A 25,510-nucleotide genomic window follows, 5' to 3' on the forward strand; every position below is an offset into this window, starting at 1 on the left:
TGCAGAACGGTGCTTAGTCCAACAGGAAGGCCCTCTACTGGGAGAACAAACTCTGCACAGGTCCTAGTACACAATATTGGTGCTTACGCTCTCTCCACCCCTGCAGGTAATACAAGGACTAACTCCACTCTAAGTGTCCCGGAGAGACCCCACTGTCGATGATAACAGCCACAACAGGTGGCGGGTGAGGGACGGAAAGCTGCAGTGTTTACAAGCACTGGCCCACAAGCTTTCCCTCACTGGGGCTTCCAGGCTTCCCACTCAGTCCTGCTCCAGACTTCCCAAGACTGAAGCTGGAACTCTTTACAATCTGCAAGGAGCTGGCCAATCCTGCCGCAGTCTCTACAGCTCCTGTCTCTTCCCAGGCCCTCTGCACAGCGCTGGCTTCACATTTTATCTCTAAAACCCAGGACAACCTGACCTCTCTCTCCTCCTCTCCCCTTCCTTCCTCTACTCCCTGATCTTCCTCTGGCCATTCTTCGGCCACCTCCCCTCCCTCCTTCTCTGCCTTTGCCTTGTTCTCCCACGACAAGGTTTCTAGATAAGTCCTATCTATGAAAGTCTTGTCAAAACAGGTTCATCCCTGTTCCTCCAAAACCATCAAGGAACATATTGACTCTCTGGCTCCTGCCCTGGCCGACTTCTGCAACCACTCCTTCACCACGGGAGTCTTCCCATGTGCACCCTCTTCTTAAGAAACCCTCTACCGACCCGTCCTGCCCGGCTAACTATCGCTCAATCTCCATCACTCCTTTCCTGGGCAAACTCTTGGAAAAGCTGGCCATCTCCCAGCTCAATCTTCTCACTGAATCTGTTAGTTGTCTCAGAGATCATCAGTCTGGCTTCAGAGCTACCAGAAGCACAGAAACTGCTCTCCTGAACATCCGTGAAGACCTGCTCTCCAACCTTAATTTCAACACCCCTGGTGTCCTCATCTTACTTGATCTCTCTTCTGCCTTTGACATAGTCAACCATGCCATCCTGCTCAACTGTCTCCGTGATAACCTGGGGATCACCGGTCAGGCCCTGGCGTGGCTGACTTCTTTCCTCTCTGATCGGTCCTCCCAGGTCCAACTTGGGTCCTTCCTCTACTCTATCTCTACCTGTGGTGTTCCCCAGGGGTCGAACCTCTCTCCCTGGCTGTTGAACCAATACCTGGCACTTCTTGCCCACCGCATTGGTGCGCTCTGCCCCAACTTCCAGTGCTATGCAGATGACACTCAGCTCATTTTCAGGCTACCCTCAGCCACCTCTTTTCCTTCTCTCATCTCTGACTTTCTTTCCGCCATCCAGGAGTGGTGTGCTGCCAATGATCTCTGCCTTAATGCCAGTAAGACCGAGATTCTCCTCATTGGCACACCCACACCCTCCTTTCCTGTCACTCTCTGGCCGGCCTTTCTTGGACTTCTTCCTGCTTCCACCTGTGAGGCTAAAAGCCTCAGTGTCATCTTCAACTCCACACTCTCCTTCTCTCCTCACATCTCCGACGTCTCTAAGAAGTCGCACTACCAGCTGCACCTCCTCAGAGGTATTCTTCGTTTCCTCTCCTTCCCCCAGAAGCTCACTGTCTCCAGCGCTCTGGTTCTCCCTAGGCTGGACTATTGCAACAGCCTCTTTCTAAATCTGCCTGCTTCTACTCTCCACCCTCTGCAACTCATCCAGAACAGGACTGCGAGGCTTGTATCACTCCAGGACTGAAATCTCTGCACTGGCTTCGAGTGCCTGTGAGGATCAAGTTAAAAAACCACTGCAATACCTTCAACTCTCTCTTCCTAAGTATCTTCCTTCTCAAGCTTTTTGCTCATCGCCTCCGACTCCCTCAGGGTCATTGCTTCTCCAAGCAACAAGTTGGTGGTAGATCTCTTTCTTCGGCTGGGACCTCCCTCTGGAATAGCCTCCCTGCCTCCATGAAAATTGAGGAGAATCATCTCTGGTTCCGGAAGCACCTCAAACCCTTTCTCTTTGCTTCTGCTTTTTCTCCTCCTCTTCCCTGCTGACTACCTGGCTGAAAGTGAAACTGCACTGGTTACCTGGCCACCCTCTGATCTTGGACCCAGGTCCCCTCCCCGCCAGTCGCACACCTACAATGCCTTCCTGGCAACCCCCACACTTGTGGACTGTTTACTGTATCCCTACAGTCCCACTACCAGCACTTGACACCTGATGCCTGCACTTACCCTAGCACTTGCCACCTGCCGATCATACTTTTACTTATTGTTATTTATTCTATTATCCCATGTACTGCACTGTCCGCTCCCCCTTCACCCTCCCATGCACTTGCGCGATCTGAATGACACCTGGCCTAGTAGGAACGTTGTCTGTTTTCCCTCTGTTCCTCCTCCCTTGCCTCGTCATGCCTTGAAACACTTGTATATAGGCGCGTTATAAATGCCACATCATATCATATCATATCTACTGTGTTCGGCAGCACCCTGCTCCTGATGGGACTTGTGTCTTTCCGGGAGAAACTTGGAGCAGTTTCCTGGCATAACGTGCAGTGCTAAGCGCTAACTTTCCCATTCCCTAATATCTGGCCCACTGCACAGAGCTTTCAACAGCATGGACCACAGAACCTTCAGTAGTCCGCAGCCGCCGCTGGGAACCAAGCCCAACCGGCCTGGTGCAGTGCCCCGATACCATAGCACTGATGTTCTCTTCTCGCCAGCAGAGAGTAAAGGTGAGAGGAAAGGACCTCTCAACGTTCCGACATCCCAACACCAGCCAACACCAGCTGTGTCAAGCCGCACCTTTTGATCCTGTTCACTCACATTAGAGGCTGCGGCCTTAGAGGCTGCTTACCCTTTTCTGACATTGTATGCCCCAGATAGTCAATGTGTTGCTTATTTAGTTTGCACTTCTCTTTGTATACAAGCCTGCTCTCTTCAGTTTCTCTAACGCACATTTTAGTCTTTCATTGTGTTGTACTTTGTTGTCTGCATGCATTCGAATATATGGTCTTCAAAGAATAATATACCTTCATCTTCATTGAAGATCCTATACCTGATGTTCTGGAATACTAGTGAAGCTGACACCAGTCCAAACGGCATCCTTACTTATTGATACAAGTGTTCTGGTGTGATAAATGCTGTGAATTGCTTGGACGTTTCTTGTAGGCGTACTTGGTGGTATGCAACAGTGAGATCCAGGATCAGAGAATACTCTCACTGTCCCAATAATTGACAATAATTCATGAATATGCGTTGCCGGTCTGGTATTAGACACTTGTTTAGAGACCTTAGATCAACACATTTTCTTAGCTTCCCTTACAGCTAATTCTCCAATTCTCCAATTCTTGATTGACTTCATTTTGCATTGTGATGGGTACATTTTGCAGCTTTTGCATTACAGGTCTTGACCCCAGTACCATCCATATCTGGTACACATACCCCTTCAGACACCACAATCGGTCTGATTTATTTATTATGGGTTCATCTACACACATGGATACTGCGTCTTTGTAGTTGGGATCCAGTTTCACATTCAGCCTTTTTTGGTGTACCCAACTTAGGAATGGCATGTCGCCCTTCTCTGTCAGGTACACTTTTCCTTGCACAAGCCGGTTCTTGAATGGTAGGTAGGCATGGAATTCACCCCCTCATACTCTGACAGCCCAATGTCAACTTTGTGCACTACTCTTGTGTTAAATACCTAACTGAATTTCTTCTTTGGCAATAGGGAACACTTTTCTTTAGAGTTCACCATCATGGTTATGGGCTTTCTATCGACATGTACTTCGGCTGTGTGGCTATCCAGGGGTTTGTCCTCATTGATTATCACTTGTATGCTTTCCTCTTCTTCCTGGCTATATTTTTCTTCTATTTTTTTATTTTTTTTTATTTGATTTAACTGTTTTTAGCAGTTTTTACAAAAGAGGAAAGTCACTGTTGCTTATATTTTTCTTCTATGCAGTGGACATATTCTGTAGACCTAGAGCACTATTTGTCATGCCCCACTTCCTGCATATTATTTGTCGAGCAGGGCAATTTGGGCTGCTTGCCCAGTGCGTATCGCTGTCACATCTGAAGCTCTGTTGTTTCTAACTGAGGTTGGAATGCCATCTGTTGCTTATTCCTCTGTTTATCCCTCATCCATGTTAACCACACCCACAATCTGGTTAGCAATATGATTTATTAGCTTGTCTCTGACTTTGTCGACCTTGATGTAGATTGCACGACAGCTACCTCATGTGCGGTGTTACTGGGTGTTATAACTACCTGTGTATTTGTACTCCCCTCATCTAATGCTTTCACACATGGCTCCATGTGCTCAACCTCTTTTGCTATGCGAAGAACCTCATCCAGTTGTCAGGTCACTTTTGAACCACAGTTTGTCCCTCCTCTTGCTATTCCTGCATTGTAACAAGAGCTTGTCTCTCAGCCTCTCTTCCATCTGCTGTCCAAAACTACATGTTCTTGCCAAATCTTCTACTCTACGTCATGCACCCTTTTCCCAAACTGGTATCTCTCCAGAATTGTGCTAATTCTCTTATCGTAGTGTTTATCAATTTTTTTGATGAATTTCCTTTACTTATTCAAACCCCCTGCCTGTTCCTGGGGCAGATCCGGTAGGTTGTCTGGCAGTCCCAGGCAGTGCATCAGTAGGGATGTCTTCCTTTCTGTCAATATGCCTACCCTCGGGCATCCGGATCAAGCCCATCAGCCCTGGGAGCAGGCATCCAGATATTTAATAAAACCCCAGCAGCCCCGACTGGGGGCTGTCTGGGTTCAGTCCTGGCGCCTTAGGTGCCAGGCTCATAACAGAAATCAGTCCTGGCGCCATAGGGGCCAGGCACATAGACTTTACTTACCTCATGCAGACCATGCTGCAAATGAATCCAAGCCAACGTGAGGCCTGGATGGGACTATTTTACTACAGGGACTATTTTTTACTCGGGTGTGGTTCTAGGGACTTCTTACCTGGAACTACTTTGGAGGCTATTTAAACCACGCCCGAACAGCAACACATGCTTCGTGTTATTCTGCATCCAGCAGCGTAACGCTCACCGTGCCTGCAGTCAGCATCCAGTCTTCAGCCACGCCCGTCTCGAATCCAGAGCTCCTAGCAATAGAAGAAAGAAGAAGGAAAGGTTAGAACACAGATATTATTTCAATCCTTACCTGAATTTCGGATCCATCACGTCTTCGAACTTGAAAAGAGCATTATTCTACACGCGTCGCATCGCCAGCTGCAGCGCCGCACCATACTCACCAGTCCTCACAGCATTTTTCAATCCGGTGCAGCCTCCATTATTTTCTTCGTCGAATTCCACCATCTAGGGGACAAAAGAAACATAAGGTGAGCCGAGAGAGCCAACAAATACAACCTCTCCACCATAGACTTACAACCGGAGGCATTATTCTGTAACAAACCGCAACTTCTTATGCCGCACCTGTAAGGAGAGAGAAACCAGCAATTTAAATACACGCATCTTTTACCGGACAGTGGTGGGTAATACAGACTCTTACCTGAACACCATCAGCTGCCACAAGACAATCTTCCCTTGGATCCAGCTGCAACACAAGAAAGGAATATACAAGAGTGAACATCGGACATATTGAACTCTTCACGTTGGAGGAGGTCGCAGCTGTCCGGGTCCCATCGACGCCCCTGTGGGAGCCAGGTGAGCGCAACACTTTCCTTTGGACATTTTGTGTCAAATACCATGGTAGAATAGTGCTCAAATGATTTCTTTCAGCGGTCCCATAGTATGGGTGGCTTGCCTGAAACATCATGGGTGGGTTTACATTTTGCAATGTGATTTGTGGTCTCTTGCTTAATTTACGATGTAATTGTTCATCTGAGATTTGGTCAGTTGGTGTTGGCAATGGTGTTATGTGCTTTCTTGTGTTCAGACGTCCACATGTTGGACCTAAAGGGTAGTCTAACACCCAAATCTTCCCTTAATCACAGTAATCCCACATTTTGATTCAGATTATTTTGTTTATGAATGATTTTTTCTTTTTTCAAGAAGACCAATATTTGGTTGCGTTTTGTTGCCTTTGTGTCATATAAAGACTGCCTTCCAAGTGAAACATTATTCTCCACTTTATTCAGTTCCTATGGAGGGCAGATGTTCTAAAAATCCCACTGGTTCCTGGTTGGTAGCATAACGTTCATACCATGGAACAGTGGTATATATTAGTGAGTATAGTTGAAATGTAATGGATGGACCGGAGTTAGTCAATAGATTCTCCAATATCCTCATGCATGAAGTGTTTTACACTTTTTCTAAACTCCAAACGCAGGGTATTCAAATATCATAGTCTTTCCTCTTGTTGTAAAGAAAGATCAAGCTGTAGTCTGGCATAGAATTTTATAATTTTTGATCCATCTTCTGCCCATACACAGTGTAAAAGCGAGCTGACCGGTTTCAGTGGTATCAGGGCGTTTAAACCACTTTCATCAAGGCTAATACAGCTGGTGTCAAGTGATCTGCTGTTTCCAAAGATTAGATGCAACGTAGTGTGGCTGCTATTCACGAGGACCCATCCTCATAGCGGTATTCCCCTTTTCAAGTTTAGCAAGGTGGTCTTTCTTCCAGACTGAGTGTCTTCAGTCTTCCTGCAAGGGCTGTGCGTGATCAGCCATATGTGGCGTAACCTTGGAGATACACCTCCTTCCTTTCGTGCTCCGTTCGAGCGTAGTTCTGCGCTAGCTGTGTTTCTCGTGTTCAACCATACACTCTGATACTCAGTCGGTTCGGGTTGGAAATTGTGCTTTTTTGTGCTTTGTTGTGTTTGAACTATTACTCTGTTTTATGTGCACAGCGTCTTTATTTATCTTTTTGTGTGAGTGCACCGCTTCATATTCCTTTGACTTTGTCTGGGACAAGGCCATCTCGCAATCCCTGTCCTCACGGTTTTTCCTTTTATATCTTGGTATCCTAGTCCAGGCCCGGCTCCAGCAGGAGGGCCAGGGGGGTCAAGCTCCCCCCAAGGGCACCAGCTGGGCCACCCTAGTAAGGAGGTCAGGCCAGTGGTGTTATACTCCACTGGGACTCGAGGAAGTGAGAGTGTGAGGGGGTGGATTTCACTGTAAACATGCAATAACAACCTCAGAAACATCATTCTGAGAGGCAGAACCGCAGGAGGCCCAGTCAGAATGTGTTTGCCTGCCCTAGACAATGATTTATGGCCCACAGACATGAAAGCACAAATGACCAGGGAGATGGAGAGCCATTCACACCTCTAAGTGAAGTAGCACACATATTCAAACAGGCTGCCTACAACTATTTTCTCAAACCTAAAATCACAATTTTGATTACTGTAATTTTAAGTATGTTTATTTCTTGAGGGACTTTAGCAGCTTTTCATATCATGCTTAATAAAATGGTTAACTATATCTAACAATAAATGCCAGGTAATGTTCCTTGAACACAGATTTCTGCAGAAGGTGCATCAACTGACTGGGGGCCCATATAAATTAATTTCAAAGTATATATTGTGTTAAATTAACTACTTGATTATCAGTGAAAATATGAAGTTAGTAGTAACAAAAAGGTAAGTCTGGAGGGGAGAGTGTAGTAAAATCAAAATGTGATAGATGGAAGACTTTGAATTAGACATTACCACTACCATTACTCTGTGCAACATACCTTGCTATAATTCAGTAGTATCTGCATTACAGAAGGGGACATACAGAAGGGGACAAGCTATTAGCAAATGACTCATGGTGCTGCCACCAAATATTGCAGTGCAATCTCAATTGCTAGGCCATGTCCCTCTGCACTGGAACACAAGCAACCACACACATTTTTGGGCCTTGTGGTCTAGCAGTTTGAAAAGGGCTTTGCACATTAATGACAGGGCCATAGCTGATTTGCAAACAGTGGTTAAGAGGGCTGGCCAGAGCTAAGCTGGTGGTTATAATTGATTCAGAGGCTTTTGACTATTAGACATAACCAGCACTCATGCAGTAGAACACTGATAGGAAGGAGATAAAATGTGAAGAGAAACACACATCCTATGGGTGTGTTAGGTCATGTGACCACCCAATGACTAGCCATGGCTATGTTAATGCCTATGGCATTACCATTAACAACCTGTCCCCCGCCATCAAAAGTAACCTTTCTGGAACTCTTTGAGCAAGCTCTATCACAAAGTAGCACCAAGCGTGTTGCTGTATTCGACTTGCCAGGGTCATATCTAAGCATTCTTTTGAGTGTTTAATTACTTAATTGCCTCTGTAAATGTGCTCCTGGTGTAGAAAAATCTCTTCATTTGTGTTTTCAGCCAGTTCATTTTATAAGCAATATATCAATATCTTTGTCAATGCCTATGTTACTTGCACTGAAGTCCTGTCTTAAGCAAGCAATCACAAAGCCAACAGTTTTGGCTTTGGTATAGTATTACCCTGGATATGGATGGGAATGCAGAATTTACTCAAACATCAATAATCGAATCGACTCAGGTAGTTGGCAAAAAGGTTAACTGTTTTAATATCAATTAGCTAAAACAAGGAGTACAACAAACATCAACGGACGTCTCAGTGCATGGTTTCTCAATTTGCTTCAGAAAAATGACTGCATTTATAGTAAAAACTTGTCATTAATGACGTCAACCTATGTACTTACTAACGTCATCCTTCGTGGCAAACTACAAAAACCTAGTGGCAATTGTGACAGAGTCAAAGGGAACATCTAAGTATACTTTCCATACTAGTCTAAGAAAGTAATATGCTTTTTAACATCAGGTGGGGCAACTAAGCCCTCGCCTAAAACAGGTCACCATAAACATTACTAAATACATGACGTCCCATTGGTTACACAAACTATAGGACCCTTAATCACACGTCCCCCTACAATTGGTTGGCACTCTAACCTCTGTCAGTACTTTTCCACCTATGTTAGCAGCACGTAGGCTGGGCTTCCAGGAGCTGGTGAGCTGGTCTTAACTATAGCTTCCCACCAATTATCATATCATCTATCATCACCTTAGTGGTCTGCTGTCAATTAAGGCTTTGAACTTGTATTTGGGAGTGTTCTTTACTCTGGAGAATTCAGGGGAGTGAAGGCACGCTCTGCCTTCATGCGTAGGTGTGGTCGTCATGTTTGTCCAACTTCATCCTTCCACCTGACTGAAGAGCACAAAACCGAGCTTCTAGTGCATTTAAAATACTATTTTCTAATAGACCGCTGACGTCTTCCTTATTTTTGTCCATGCCTTCTGAACAGGAGTTTCATTCTTTCACACGATTTGTAACTACTTTCTGCTCATCCAAGTCCAATAAGACCTTGGTTTCTTGGGACTCACCCAGCCTCGCCTTTCTGAGGTCGTTTTCTTTAATTCAATTGTTTTTTCAACTGCGACACACTGGAAAAGAGGCCTCCCTTCTCTGGTCCAGCTCTGCTATAATACGTAGGCTATAATACGTAGTGGAAACATCCATTCTTTACTTACTCCTACATGTGTATACGTTGGTGCATGCCGCCATCTATTCACTATAAAGCTAGCCTCAAGAATAATTTGGCTACTTGCGTTTCTTTGCATATGTACATGTGTAAACTGACTTGATATCTTCAATGTTTCTGTAGCATAGGTTTCTTCATCTTGAGCCCAAGATGTCACTTATCTTTGTGATACTTTCGTGATGCCTTATAGAATATCTGTATTCTCTTGTCTCTGCATCTCTTCTATGTACGTAAGCCTTGCTTTATGTGTGATATCACCATTCTTCTCTTCCATTCATCTGGCCTGTTTCTTCTGGTATCTAATTGAAATGGCCATCACACTGTCGTCTATGCAGGAATGGCTTCCTTAATGGGAACCTTGCTTCCAGGATTCTCCTTGGTATTGGTATTTTCACTGGTACTGCACGTGTCTCACCCTCTGGTTGCCAAAATATAGGCAAAATGGGCGAGATGGTGGTGGTGGGGGTACTTGGCACCTTCTCCACAATACCATCATATGCCCAGGTACTCACACCGTTAGCCAGCTGTTTCCATCTTATGGCCAGGTGGTGCCCTTATGGCAGTGCCTGGCAAATGCCTATCCATGCTTAATGAAAAGCCCAAGCTGTTGGCTTTGCCAGTGCATGGTGGCTTCAGGTTTTCTCCATAAGTGATCTTGTATATGCCCACATGTGGGTTTCCTGCTTTATATGCCTAGGAAATCAAGCTGCACCTCATTGAGTTGGTCCAACAAGTCCCTACCTAAAAATGCTAAGGCTAGGATAGCATGTATGGACCAGTTTCAGATCTTTTCTCCCCTAACTGCGAATGGCACCCCAAATACGAGCACGCACCCCTAAATTCCCGATCATGCCTTACCTTTGCGCAGTGATTCCTATGCGATTGGGGCCTTGCGCATCTCTTCACATGGCAGTGTGAACGGGAGCTTTGCATGCTGATTTCACAGATGTGATGTTAGCGGTCATTGGTTTCACGAAATGCTGGGTGTGCGATTTCCTTGCGCAGCCCGTCTGTAGACACACCCACGTTATTCCTCATTCTGCATCGAGAATGGGGAATATGCATGTTCCACCCCCTATTTAAATCTCTGCGCAGGCCCGACACGCAGTATGTGTGGAATCTCGCGCAAGGCGCTGAACTGCTCTCAGAGTCATGCTGGACCTGCGCAAAGTCCCTGCAAAGTCCGGAAAAGTCCTGCAATGTCAATTCCATGAATTGACCAAGGGTTTTTTGCACACAGAATGGCCTGCAAGGTCACTAATTTCCCTGCAAAGAATTCCATGAATATGGCCCCATATGTATTGTGTGTTTTGTTTGGAAAGCATGATCTATAATGTAAATCCTGGGTGCTGGGTGTGCCAGAAATGAAACATGAACACCCGCGAAATAACACGAGAGAAGAGTTTTTCCTATAATGTTGAGGGCAAAGTATAAAAGGTGTACATCTTTTAAAACTAAAAAACAATATTTAAATATTTCCTATAGAGTGCAATCAGAGGTGGGTTCAACATTTGGACAAGATGCAAACGCCCATACCCCACTGCTCTGTCTCTCTCTCCTCAACAAGCAGCCAGGCCCTTGCAGTGAGGTCTTATATTTTTAAGTGTCTCAGACACAGATTATTTACAACAGGAATTGATTCTAGATGAGAAAAGGTAACATGCAGTGACCACTGCTTTAGCACTTTTTTCTTTAAATTATATAGGGTTTTAAAAAGCGATTTAAGTGTGAATTTTGGGTGATTAGAAATGAAGAGAATACATAACAAGTCGTGTGAAATAATGAGCGTTCAGGAAGGGGAAACTAAAGCTACAATCATAGGGGATCAAGTGGAGTGGAAGAAGTGGCACTAAATGCAATTATCGCCACTTTTTTGGAGCTGCAGGATTTTGTATGATTTGGCAGACGAAGTTGGAGAGCAGATCCCACTGCCCAATCCAATTGGTTTTCCACCAGCACATATTTTTACGTTTGTGGGAAACCAATGGATTCCTATGGGATCCACCTGACATTTACACTTGATAAAAGCGGACAGATTCCAAAGGAATCCATTGTGAATGGCTCCCACAATCATTAATTGTGGAAGTGATTTTCACTTTTCCAGACACGTAGTGTAAAAGGCAAAGAGCAAAGGTGATTTTCATCTGTGTTTTATGTTTTACTTTTCCAGTACTTGGTGGAAACACTTAAAATTATTGAATGGCTCTTTTGCACAAATATGCAAACCGGAGTGGTCCCATCTGTGTGATTTAGGATTCAAAACAAAATGCCCCCTTTACTCTTGTCATCAAAATGTTTCTACAATGATCAATACATTGTCAGGTTGGCTTATCATGTGACTTGTGCATTTTTTTAAAGTAATCTGTATAAAATTGAGTTATTTTAGGTATTCAAAATCAAACTTTAACACATATTTGTACTAACCTGAGCCTGGAAGAAGCGTGGTTATGTATCGAAATTTCAGGCTAGGCTCAAATTCTCGCTTTGCCACTTAACCAAAGTTTGGGTTCATGGTCAAATCACTTAATTTCACTATGCCTTACTGATAAAATCCGGAGACACGGTAGGATTTTAGAGGTTTTTTCCGGACCCCATGCTGACGCAGCCGGCCAAGGCTCAACAAAACAAACAACTGGCATGCCTGGAATGTTGCTCTCCAAAGTAGAACAACATTCCACATGTTAAAGAAATAATTCAAACACTGTTTGACAGGCGCTCCAACATGAATGTTTTATTAGTCTTTTGTTGTAGAAAAATGTCTGTACTGTTTATACAGAATTAGAAAGAATCATTTTTGCTTTTTTTTGCACTCAACACGTGTTTCCCCACTTTACTTTCAGTGGTTCTTCAGGAGGTAAATGTACATATATAGCTTTTGTGAACAAGAAAAAAGAAAAGGAGAAAAAGAAATCTTTTTACAATTTTTACAAAAATAATCGAGATATTGATAGACTGATCAGTTAATATGATCAAACCTTTCTAGAAGTTCCTTAATATTAGGAACAGACCAGGCGCCTTAAACATTTTGCATCTGATTAACCAAGATTGAACCAAATTTTTACAAGTGAATTTCTCATTCATAAACATAATTTGCCAAAAGGAAAGGATTCTGAACAATAGAGAATATATAACTAAAATGTGTCTTACTGGTTAATGTTTTCTTGTGACTTGTAGGTTGTAATTAGAATGGTAAAATCCTGAGCATCTGTAGATTTGTTTTTTTTGTTGAAGTTTCTACTTCTTTTGTAGTACAGGGCCGTCCCTATTTAGTTTAGAGAGAGAAACTTTATTTATCAAAGGATTGGGGTAAACCATCCTGATTATTTCCAAAAATATACGTGCTGAAAATAAGAGAATGGCCACTGAGGCAGATTGTTCCCAGATTTGTCTTGCCTGGATTTCTCCTAGGATGCGATTCTGCCGGATTCTGGTTTGTAGCTGGAGCAGTTCCAGCTCGATTATTTTTGTAAAAAATTGTAAAAAATTGTCTTTTTCTCCTTTTCTTTTTTCTTGTTCACAAAAGCTATATATGTACATTTACCTCCTGAAGAACCACTGAAAGTAAAGTGGGGAAACACGTGTTGAGGGCAAAAAAAGCAAAAATGATTCCTTCTAATTCTGTATAAACAGTACAGACATTTTTCTACAACAAAAGACTAATAACACATTCATGTTGGAGCGCCTGTCAAACAGTGTTTGAATTCTTTCTTTATTGTGATGTTCAAAGCTCTCTGCAGCCTTGGGAGCAAACAAACACCTGTGTAGGCAGCACCAACAAGATTGAGGACAAAACTAATCAACATTATAATTTCCAATTACTCGCCTGGTCCACTCCATATCAAGGCTGGTTGTGTATTACTACAACATTCCACACGTGGCAGACTATGACACATCTCTCCCTCTTAACCATAACATTCAAATAACATAGTATGTAGAACAACTAAATAAGCACAAAAGAAATGAAAACAATGCAATGAAAAACAGTGGAACACATAGTCCTGTAAAACAATGCAATGAAAAACAGTGTAACATATAGTCTCTAAACAGGATGACCAACAGAATACAGAAAGAGACTAACATAAGGGTAAACCCCCAAAATACAATACTGAAGCTAGCTCACACACAACACTAGCACACAAAGTCTCTAAACTTGATGGGGGGACCGCGCCTCCCCACCAGACGACTAGTATCAGCCCATACAGCATCCTTGAGTGCCCCATTCCAATCAGCCCGTACAGCATCCTTGAGTGCCCCATTTCCATCACCACCATCAACACCCACATTAATGTGAACTTCATCGCTTGACTGCACACCATTCTCAACAGGAATACTCATCTGATCTCCTTGTAACATAGGATGAAAATCTAAAACAAACCCATCAAGTTCATCATCCCCATGATTACCCTCCAACACACCACCTTTGACGCCATCCAGAACCACAATACGTTTTTTACTCCACCTTGAACCATCCTCCAACTGTACATACCCCTCCCCACACTTCACCACTCTTAAGGAAGGCAAGAATACACTCCTACCCTTCAGCACCAACATGGGATTCTTGACACAAACCACATCACCCACCTTCACCTGTAACCTCCTCCTACCCAACTGACTCATCCTTACCACCTCCTGGCGCGCTAACACCCTCTCACTCTCACTATTGAGAACCATATTACATGGGCCACCACCTCCCAACTCCATGGACCTTAACCTTGACCCCGCCTTCCTTCCTCTCATCAACTCAAAAGGAGTCCTCTCTGTGGAAACAGCTGGCGTCCTCCTATACGCAGACAAATACTCCACAACCACATCATGCCAGTCCAGGCTGTTAGCTAGAGCAAGCTGGATGCCACTTTTAATCACACCATTTACCCTTTCCACCAACCCATTGGCACTCGGGTTGTATAACGCGGTGCGATGGTACTCTACAGCACACCACTCCAAAAACTCCCTCATTTTTTTTTACACATATTGAAAACCATTGTTCGTCACTATGCTGGCTGGCACACCCTCCCTGTCAAAAATGTTCCTAAGAAAAGCAATGACAGACTCCGTGGTCACCCTGTCAAAAGCTGGCACCTCTACCCACTGGGAAGTATAATCAACCAACACTAGTTAAAACCTACATTCGGGTTGTAGACACTCAAATGGACCCATAATTTTCAGTGCCCCCTTCGACCAGACTTCTCTAGGCACCTCCACCGGATAAACCAGCTGCGGATGTATCACTTTGCTCTTATCACTAAGAGCACACGCACCACAATCCTTGACCATAACTTCCACCTCCCGATCCATGGCTGGCCACCAGTATTCCTCCCGCAATCTTCTCTTGGTTAATGAATGTCCTAAATGGCCCTCATGTGCCAACTCTACCAATTTGCCCCTTACACTAACAGGCGGAATTAACCACTTACCCCTCAACACACCCCACGGACCAACAGCCAACTCATCCAAGACTTGGGCATAACCCTTTCCTTCTGCTCTACCTCTGACAGTGTCACACCCCTTGAGTAGACCCTCCTTAAACCAATTCAACTTGACATTCTTATCACTTTCCACCTTCCACTCCTCCCTGTTGACAGCGGGAATAATAATCACCACTTGCATGCCTACTTCACTCAATTCCTGTCCTCCATTGGATATGGGAACCGGTAAGTGAGATAAGCAATCAACCACCACATTCTTCCTCCCTGGCAAATATTCCATAGTAAAATTGTACTCTTGTAATTCCACTACCCACCTAGTTATTCTAGGAGAAACAGATGTGGTGCCCTTAGTGGAAAATACATGTACCAATGGTTTATGGTCCATCCTAACCACATAAGGAATACCCCATAAGAACGTACTAAAATATTTGGCGGCCCATGTCACCGCCTGGGCCTCTCTTTCAATCACAGAATATCTAGACTCGGCATCCTGCAGGGATCTAGAAGCAAAGGCCACAGGGCCATATTCACCACCTCCCCACTGTTCCAACACAGCTCCAAGCCCTGCCTCACTGGCATCCGCTGTGAGAACTGTTTTACATTTGGGATCGAAAGATCTCAGACACAGGGCGTGATCCACCACCTCCTTTACCATATCAAACTCCGCATGACACTTGCTAGACCATTCAAACCTGACACACTTCTTGAGTAGAGCTCTCATGGAGATAGTCTTTTCAGCATAATTGGGGATGAACTTCACATAATATTCCGTTAATCCTAAAAATTATCTTAACTGATCTTTGCTTGTGGGAGGTGGGTTTTCCTTCAAAACTCTGACTAATTCTAGTTTGGGACTGACCCCACCTGCACTCAGTGTGTGCCCTATGTATGATACACTAGACACGCCAACCTGGCACTTCGAGAGTTTCACAGTGAGTCCCTTCTGGCTAAGCACCCTCATAACCTCATGTACTCTCTCATCATGTTCCTCACGGCTACTACCCCAGACCAGAATGTCATCCTGAAAATAGCTTACACCAGCAACACCACTAAACAATTCCTGCATGAGATGTTGAAATACTGCAGATGCCGATATCAAACCAAAAGGCATGCGACAAAAGCGGTAGGCACCAAAAGGAGTTATGAAGGAGGTTAGGGGCAGTGAATCCACATGTAAATCGATCTGATGATATTCTGCCGATAGGTCAAACGTTGAAAACCATTCAGCTCTACACAAAGTCAAAAACAACTCGTTGATGTTGGGCAAAGGGTGACGATCAACCCATATGTTACAATTTAACTTTCAGAGATCAACAGACATCCTCAAGCCCCCGTCACCCTTCTTAACTAACACCACCGGGAACAGCCATTCAGAACTCTCTATTTCTTCAATAATTCCTTCACTTTTAAGCTTGTTTAACTCACACCGTGGGTGTTCCCTGGCCAGAACTGGAACACTCCTCGCCTTATGCACTTTGGGAATGGCACCCCTCTTGAGGACAATACGATGGGCAAAGCCTTTAAGCTTTCCCAACTTGTCGGAAAATACACCTGGATATTTATTCCACAAGGACTCAGCAGTTAACGCACCACCATCCACACAGGGACCCTCCTGAACACTCAACACAGGCAACTCCTTTCCCGTGTGAATCTGAATATTGAGAGCCACCTGCTCAACCCAACCTAAAACACTTGCCCCTTTGAGTGCCACATACAGCTTCCCCATGGTGACCCGTCCTTTGAATTTAATACATGCCTTCTCATAACCTAGTACCTTAATAGGAACTTGCCTGTATGCACTGGGACTTATGTCAGAAGGACACAAATTTGACACCTCCCTCCCAAATTTCTCCTTGTACGTCTCCGGTGATATCATGGTATATGGTGAACCGGAATCCACCAACATCTCTAAAGGTTGACCATTGACAATCACAGTGTCCCACGGTCCCTTTCGTACTGTACCATCCACATGTAATATCACACCTTGACTCATGTATTAAACACTTCGGTATCTTGGGACACCACACCACCATCAGATACTACCATACCCACCATGCCTGCACATCACTATTATTCTTACAAATGCGTGCATAATGTCCCTTGAATTTGCATTTCCTGCACTCAATACTGATGGCAGGACATTCTTTAGTGCCAGTGGGATGACTGAACCAATCGCACTTCTTGCAAGGTTCCCTCCCTTTCAACACCCTCCAACCCTGACTGTCCCCCTTCTCGAGTCTGTCCCCCTTCTCAAGTCTCTTTTTAGAATCTCCGCTGATTCTCCCATGCTGAGGTAAAACGACTTGTACCATGTCCCTTACGCCTGCCTTCTCAGTAACAATCTGCACACTGGCCCTTGACGCTTCAATAGCCCTACCGATCTCCACCACCTTCTCTAAAGGTGGATTTCTCTCAATCCAAAGCCTCTCTCTAATTTTTGGACTGCTTGTTCTCATCATGATCTGGTCCCGTACATATTCATCGAGGACACCAGTAAAGTTACACATAGCCATTAATGCTTGAAACGCCATAACATAAGCGTCTATGGACTCTCCTACACCTTGTGCTCTTGAAAATAACTGATAAAGCTCCAAAACTCCATTGATCCTCCTTCCAAATCACCCTTCTATTTTTTTTAAAGCATTTTCATAGGCACTGACCACTCTGTCGCGATCACCGCCACCAGGAATGTATATATATTCGCCAGGCAAATGGCGAAATATTTGCAAACCCTCTGTACCAATACAATTAAGAAGCATGGCCTCCTTCTCATCATTGCTGAAGTTTGCACCTCCGTCAGCTCTCAAATATACTTTAAAAGCCTCAATCCACTGGTCCCATAGAGACACTGGTTCGCCAGGGGATGGCAAGAAAGCAGGAGGGGGCCTGGCAGCAGTGTGTAGCGTGGTATAAACAACCTGGCAACAACTGTGTAGCAGCTATGTGAGGCAGTTTATGGGCCTTCCCCACTTTAAGCAGCACAATATCCTTTACATCAGGTGCTTGAACGATGTACTTGACATTGGGCGTTCCTTAAAGCACCTTCGAGCACCTTAGGGTGTGCAATGCCTCTAGAATGCAGGGCGAAGAAAGATTACCACACAATAACAGTACCTGCACTGCAGCGATGTAATTGGTTCAGCGTGTTGCCCAGTGCACCTCTCTGCTTTGGTGAAGCGCACGCTCACGGCCGGCCCCTTGCAACTGATAGCTGACTCCTTTGTGAATAGGCAGGTCAGATCCAATGCAGGCGCGTATGAGGACACTACACACCTGTTTCTTCCTTCCGGGTATGGTTCCGCCCAGAGTGACCCCCAAACGCCTCCTTCCTCAGATGACCAATCAGCTGCTTCCTTCCGGGTATGGATCCGCCCAGAACGACACCCAAACACCTCCTTGCTCAGATGGCCAATCAGACGCACATATATATTCTCTCGCTCCACCTTCCTTGTAGCATATTAATATGCCCACCTTGCTCCCCCGCCTCCTTGCTTCTGCGCCTCTTTCCTCCTTCGCCGTCGGTAAGGGACGCAGTGCCCACACATCAGCGTCACTGCTTCCAGCCCAGCCATGGGGGCAAAGCTTCACGTAGCAGTACACCACCCCGCAGCGAGCACCGGCCGTAGCCGGTGGCCGGCGCCGCAGGTGTATAGTTGAGACCTGGGCCCGCCAGGCTGCGTCGACCTTTCGTGGGCCCCTCTCAGATACAAAGTAGTCTGCACGTGTGGCGGGGCAGGGGTCCAGAAGCCTCCTCGCCAGTGACAAAATCCGGAGACACAGTAGGATTTTAGTTGTTTATTCCGGACCCCATGCCGACATAGCTGGCCAAGGCTCAACAAACCAAACAACTGGCACGCCTGGAATGTTGCTCTCCAAAGTAGAACAACATTCCACACGTGCCAGGCTATGACACTTACCTGCTAAAATTAGGTGTCCCTAGAAGTGATTCAGTTTGCATCATAATCTATTCCAAAAAGCCTCACTCATGGTTTGATAGATGGGCAGCACAGACATTAGGACCCACCAAGAACACACAAATCGTTTATTGAAAACATCAGGCCACATTTGCCACTTGAATGGTCTCTTGGCGCTCTGGGGTATCTGCACTTGAAGGAGGGTTGGGGGTTTGCTTGTGGGATTGAGAGGGTGAAGACCAAGAGAGCTTGGATGTGCTGTTGGCAGCTTCAGTTCAGAGAAACCGGTCACTGAGCATTGATGCATTTTCGGTTGGTAGCAGCTATGTGGTGTTGAGGTATCATTGTATATGTTTTTTTTTCATGTTGGGCGTTGTAAAGTGTGTGCGGTTTGTGATGCATTAGAGGTGTGGTTGTGTTTAGTTCAGGGTTTTAGTGTGAGTATGCAGAATGGTGAGTTTTTAGTACTGTTATTTAGTAGTAAACACATTTCCTGCCACCAACAATCTATTGAACAAAATGGTGTCATTCAATAGAAAATCAAAGTAAACACATTAAACAAAGAGTGATCATGGACAATTGCATATTGTAACCAGTATGTACCAGACCATGATGTACAGGGGCATGGCGGGGGAGCAAGGTACTCTCCTCCCAGTCACACCTCAACTTGAGCAATACCAGGTTGCCGGAAACCCCTCAACCAACACCGCCTGCCTCCAGATGCAGCTCTTCCAGCCCTAGCACTCTTCTCTACATTCTAGTACTCCCTTGTACCCTCAACTCAATTAAAATGTGCTGCAAAAATGAAACCAAATATACAACTTTGTGTTCAAAATGTAATTTTGTAAGAAACAAAACCTATTCCTGGCTTCAGTATTTTGGAGGGGGGGCTCTAACTTTCACATCAAATGGAGCGACCACAAGCACCTCCTCTGGGGCCTGTTGGGAGTAGCCACAGAGTTCAGGAAGGAAGTGTTGGGCGAACACCATCTGAGATGGTACAAAGACTGGGGGCCTCACTGCTCAGCCGTCTCAAGATTCTTTGCAGCCAGGCCAAGAAAGGTATGATGGGGTCTGGTGGGAGTAGGTGGAAGTGGAGGTAAATGGGAATGGTGGTTAGGGGAGCTGAAGGAAGGTCACAGGGGGGTGAAAGGTAAAGGAAGGTCGGATATATTAGAAAGGAGAGAGCAGATGGGAAGGGAAGATAGATAGATTGATGTTTCAACACCATTCTCCTTACGTTTCCTTTGCTCTGTACTGTTTTTTTATAGCAGGGGGTGCAAATGTATTTTTCCAGATCTGGGAAGAATTTTAGCTGGATCACGGATCTGGGAAATCTGGATCAACCCCAGCACTTTTTTTACGGTACTCTGAGACCCACCTCCAGTGGAATTTGGGCCCCCCTGATCACAAACCTGGCCCACCCAGATGAAAATTCCTGGAGACGGGCCTGTCTTAGTCTATTGTTTATTTGATAAAATTCTACGTAATTCGAAACCTTTTAGTTTTACTTTAGCAGTGCCTCACTGCTTGCCTGCAATGGAGCAATGCAGTTCATTGGAGGTGGAGAGGTTGACCAGCAACCCATCCACATGCTTGTGATCTGTCCACGTCTCCTCCCTGCACAGGAAATTGTACAGTGCTGCATAGGAATGGAGGGGTAATTTTAGATTGAGTAAAAGATTGAGAGGGGATACATTTGAGATTGTGAGATATTGGTCTTGTCTTATAGTGTAGCGTTTTTCTATTATTTTCTTTTTTTAACTCTTTATTTGTCATTTCAAAATATTAAACACAACACAATCATCAATTAAAGTCAGCGGGTTATATCTAAACAAATCAGATGATTATTTCCACTGAGGAAAAACGTAAATACATTCCATTCTTTACTGTGAAATCATATAACAGAGAATCATCAATTATAACTAACCCAGTGCAATATTACTATATATGAAAGAGAGAAACAACACAAAACAATGACATACATGTATAGACAATACAACACAACTCAACTCACACACTATTATCCTATTCACTCACATCTTCACAAACCATGCGTTCACCCCAATTTATCCAACTGCTGCAATGATAGATTAGCCTCAATCATACAGTTCATTGAATGGCCCCCATATCTCCAAATATTCATCCTCTCATTACTGCTTTTGTAGCATGTGTTTCTCATAACTTGACATAGTCTGCAAATCAGACAACCATCCCTCTACCTTTGGCTTTTTTCTTGGTTTCCAAACCCTCAATATTTGCTTAGTGGCCATCACCAGCTCCTTATTTGTCCAGCTACCATAGTCTCGAGCTAAATTACATCTCTCAGTATCTGAGAGCAGGATTACTGGATAAGGTGATCTAGGAAACACTATTCCCAAAATTGTGTCCAGCCTGTCCAGAACTTCCACCCATAAATCGAGCACTCTTGGGCATTCCCATAACATGTGTAACAGGGTACCATCCCTCTGGCCACATCCCCAGCAAGATTCCTTGTGTGTCATACCTAAATCAAGCATCCATACTGTGGTCCAATATAGATGACACAAAATCCTCTGACGAACGAATTGCAGATTCAAATCCATCTTTGAACTCGTACCCACTCGTAATAAAATATCCCATTCTTTTACAGTTATGGCCCGGCCCAGCTCTTTCATCCACGCTTGCCGTAATTTTTCTCAAGAGGCAGTACATGAGACCTACATAGGCATAATTCTCAGCAATGTTGAAACCATACGAGGTGGCGAGTTAAATATATTATATATTACAAGCCATCGTTTATCTTTCATTGGTCCATTTACCTTCCTGTGTCTCTGCCTAAGAAGAGACTGCAACTCTGAATAACGCCTTAGTTCCCTCTTCCCTAAACCAAAGTCACTTCTAAGAGAGTCAAAAGGAACCATCCACCCGTCATTCCAAATGTCACAATCTCTTAAAACTCCTTTCATCAACCAACTCTACTAGCACAAGGTCTTATTCTCAATGTGTAGTCATGGGTTGTACCACAAGGATGCTCCATATTGAATCCATACATTTTCGCCACAACTGGCCATCCATGAAATAAGTGCATCTCTAGTTGCCTCTATAGTTGGTAATTTGGTGGCCTGTTTGGGTATTTTTCCCATAGAATATACATCTCGCAAAGAATACGGTGAAAATGTAGTTTTTTTCTATAGACATCCATAATGGCATGCAATTGACCCTATCAGTGAAATAAAGTGCCGAATTTTTCAATATAAACCCCTGGTGATAATGTTCCAGATTGGGCTACCCAAAACCCCCCTCTCGCACTGCACACATTAAAATGTATTGCGGAATCCAAGGCCTCTTGCCCTTGTCCACAGGGAATTCTGAAAGACTTTGTCAATATGTCTGAAATCTAAGAGGGGAGCAATTGAATAATATAGAGAACTTTGGGTAAAAGCACCATCTTAATTGTGTTGTTTTTTGCCCAAATATTAAGCGTTAAGCGAGTCCATTTGTGCACATCTCGTTGAAGAACATCTATCAATTTCACTATATTAAAGTCCCTTTTCCTCTTTATATCCAGGACAAGATAAACTTCCAAGAACTTCACACTTGTGTAAGCCCATTGACAGTTCCAAGCCTTCAAGTCACTGCGTGCATGCAAAGTATCAAGTGGAAAGACCACCAAGTTCTCCCAGTTAATTTTGTGGCCTGATAAAAGACCTACTTCCTCAAACCTGCGCTTTCTGATTGGCTAGAATTATGGTCATGTCATCTGGATAGCACAGAACTTTGATTTCACTATCTCCCACCCTTAGACCTCGAAGTCCCTGCTCCTGTTTAATATAAGTCACACAGGGTTTTAGTGTCAGGTTAAAGAGGAAGGGGGACAGCGGACATCCATGCTTAGTGCCTCTTCATAAAGGGAAAGGAGTTGAAAGTTCTGCATTCACCCATACTCTGGCACTACTTGATGAGTGCAAGGCTTTAACTGCTTTCAAAAATGTATTTCCAAACCCCATCTTGATCAATGTATAGTCTAAGAAGTTCCAAATAACACAATCAAATTATTTCTCTGCATCCATAAAGATCAAAAGAATTTTTCTCACCTCATTCTTTGGAGTCCCAAAATGTCCATGATGTCTCTGATGTGGTCATAACTGTGTCTCTCCCACATGAACCCGACCTGGGAGTGATCAATCAAATCACCAATGTATTTGTCCAGTCGATTAGTCAGTACCCTAGTAAAGATTTTAGCATCCACATTAAGTAGCAATATCGGCTTATAGTTACTACACTTAGTTTGGTCCCTGCCTGGTTTCGGAATTACTGTGATGCACACATCCCTCATTATTGGACACTCCCTCTATCAAAAAATAATTATATAACCCACATAGGAATGGAGTCAGTTGAGGACCAAAAGCTGTATAGAATTCAACTGGCAACCCATCCAGACCCGATGAGTCGCCCGTATTAAGTTGGTCAATAGCAAGTAATATCTCTGCCTCTCTAATCGGTTGGTCGAGGGCTGTTGGGTGTTCCATAGTCAATTCTGGCAATTCAATCCTCTAAATTGGCCCCTGATGGAAATTGAGTTTCAGCATACTAAGACATATAAAAACTTTGAGAGCATTCACATATATCTTCCCTCTTCGCCATTGTTTCTCCCTGTTCATTTACTATTCTTTGGATGCATGACCTATCCACCATGCCTTTTAACTTATTAGCTAGGAGTCTGCCACCTTTATCGCCCTCCTCCCAGTATTTCTGTTTCATATAGAACAGACCCTTCTCTCCCTGTAAATCCATTTCACATCTCAGAGATTCTCATGCTAATGTCCATTCTTGCCTTGACCTCACTACTTTTTGATAAGTGATATGTCTTTTGCAACTTGCTGAATTTTCTCTCTAAACGCTTCTGTTCTTCCATCCCTGACTTCCTAGCACGAGATGTCAAGTTCATCAACTCCCCACAGACAGTTGCTTTAAAACTGTCCCAAACCATTAGCTCATCACCTGTACCTTCAATTATCTCAAAGAATGAACTGATAAATGATTTTAAATGCTTCAATATATCTTGGCCATTTAATATGTAGGATTTCAGGCACCACCTAATAAATGTGCACTGCCCAGATTTAACACCAATTAAATCATAGAATGATCTGACAGTCCTCGTTCCATCATCTCATTGCTGGTGGTCTTTTCAATGAGTCTATTTGAGATTTAACAAATAATCAATTCAAGAGTATGAATCATGAACCAGTGAGAACAAGGAATACTCTCTCTCTCCTGAGTGTAGGGTCCTCCAGCTGTCTACTAAGGTCAATATTGTGCAGGAACTTTCCAAATTCTCTACTTGCCCCTATTGCAGTATATCTACACAGCGCCTAGTGATCTAACTTGTGGTAAAGGACGCAGTTAAAGTCACCCCCCAATTTGGTGTATACTCCGTACATGTTCCGCAACAAGGTAGATCATTTTGTAAAAAAGTTGCTCCCCGCAGTACATGGGCCATAAATAGATCCTATCGTGATTATGTTCCCTTCATAATTCACATTAACAAGAATCACCATTCCTTCATCATCCATGGTTACTCTCTCCACACACATTCCCAGGTCCCTGCAGAATAATAGTCCCACTCCTCTAGATTTGGAGACATAGGAAGTCAACATTGTCTTATTATATGTTGTGTTGGTCAAAAGATTTCTAGACTCCTCCACTAAATGAGTCTCTTGTAGAAAAACAACATCTGGCCTTGTCCTCTATAATCGTAACATCACTTCATTCCTTTTCTGAGGACAGTTCAGACCCTTAACATTCCAAGTGTGTGTGGGAGTGGCAGGGGCATTCGGGCCCCCCCTCACCCATTCAGTTTAAGATGCATCACTTGCTCAACCAACAGTGGAGGACGCTTCCTATTTTTGCCTCTGTGTACATAACCAGCCCCCGTGCTGATGACGACGCAGGTGGGGCTGTTGGAGAGACACTTGGCATCTATCTTGGACACCTCCGACTCCATCTTTGGATTAGGCCTCACCGCGATTCTACGAGAAGACTTCTCTCCCCTCTGCAGCGCCTCGCACAGCGCTTGCAAAAGCCCCCACCTTTTCTCCCCGTCTCTGAAAGCCCTGCAGCTCCATTCTCACGACTGAGCCGGAGGTAATTGCAACAATATAAATGTAACACCTCACCCTTCCTCTGAGATCACTGTCCTGTGTGTGAACCGGCTCGAACCATGCCTTGCGAACACATCCATCTCACAAAACCTACCTATGCCTCCCTCACTGCCAATGCAACCCCATGGCCCCGATAGGTATTCTCTTGATTTGCCAGACATGTAACCCCAGTGCAAAGCCCACCCCAGTGTGCCACGACTAATAAAAGTCAACCTCTGTCACAGTTTATTACACCTTAGAACTAACATGTCAGCATGCCCCCTAGTCCCTTTTGATGCACCTAAACCCACCACATGATCCCACCTGGAACGAGCCCCCCGCGAGTTGCAATCAACCCCCTAATACTCCAGTGAATAAAGATGTTGTTGTAAGAATTTATAGAGGATGATGATTTGCTCAAAGGAGCCTCAGTAACTACTATTTAGTGCATACTTGAAACAATATGTTATGATAGATTAGCTAGGGCCTGCCCTGCTTCATCGTGACCTGACCCTCACCCCACCCGGACACAGGCAGCTGGACCTTGTGGTATAAGCCCTCCCGCCAACTGAACAACCAATCCAGCGGGAGCAACATCATATTTTACATATGTATCCAACTGTTTTATCCAAAAACCGT

The sequence above is a fragment of the Ambystoma mexicanum genome, chromosome 4q (genome assembly GCF_040938575.1).
Source record: "Ambystoma mexicanum isolate Mex_15411 chromosome 4q, UKY_AmexF1_1, whole genome shotgun sequence".
NCBI classification, from domain to species: domain Eukaryota; kingdom Metazoa; phylum Chordata; class Amphibia; order Caudata; family Ambystomatidae; genus Ambystoma; species Ambystoma mexicanum.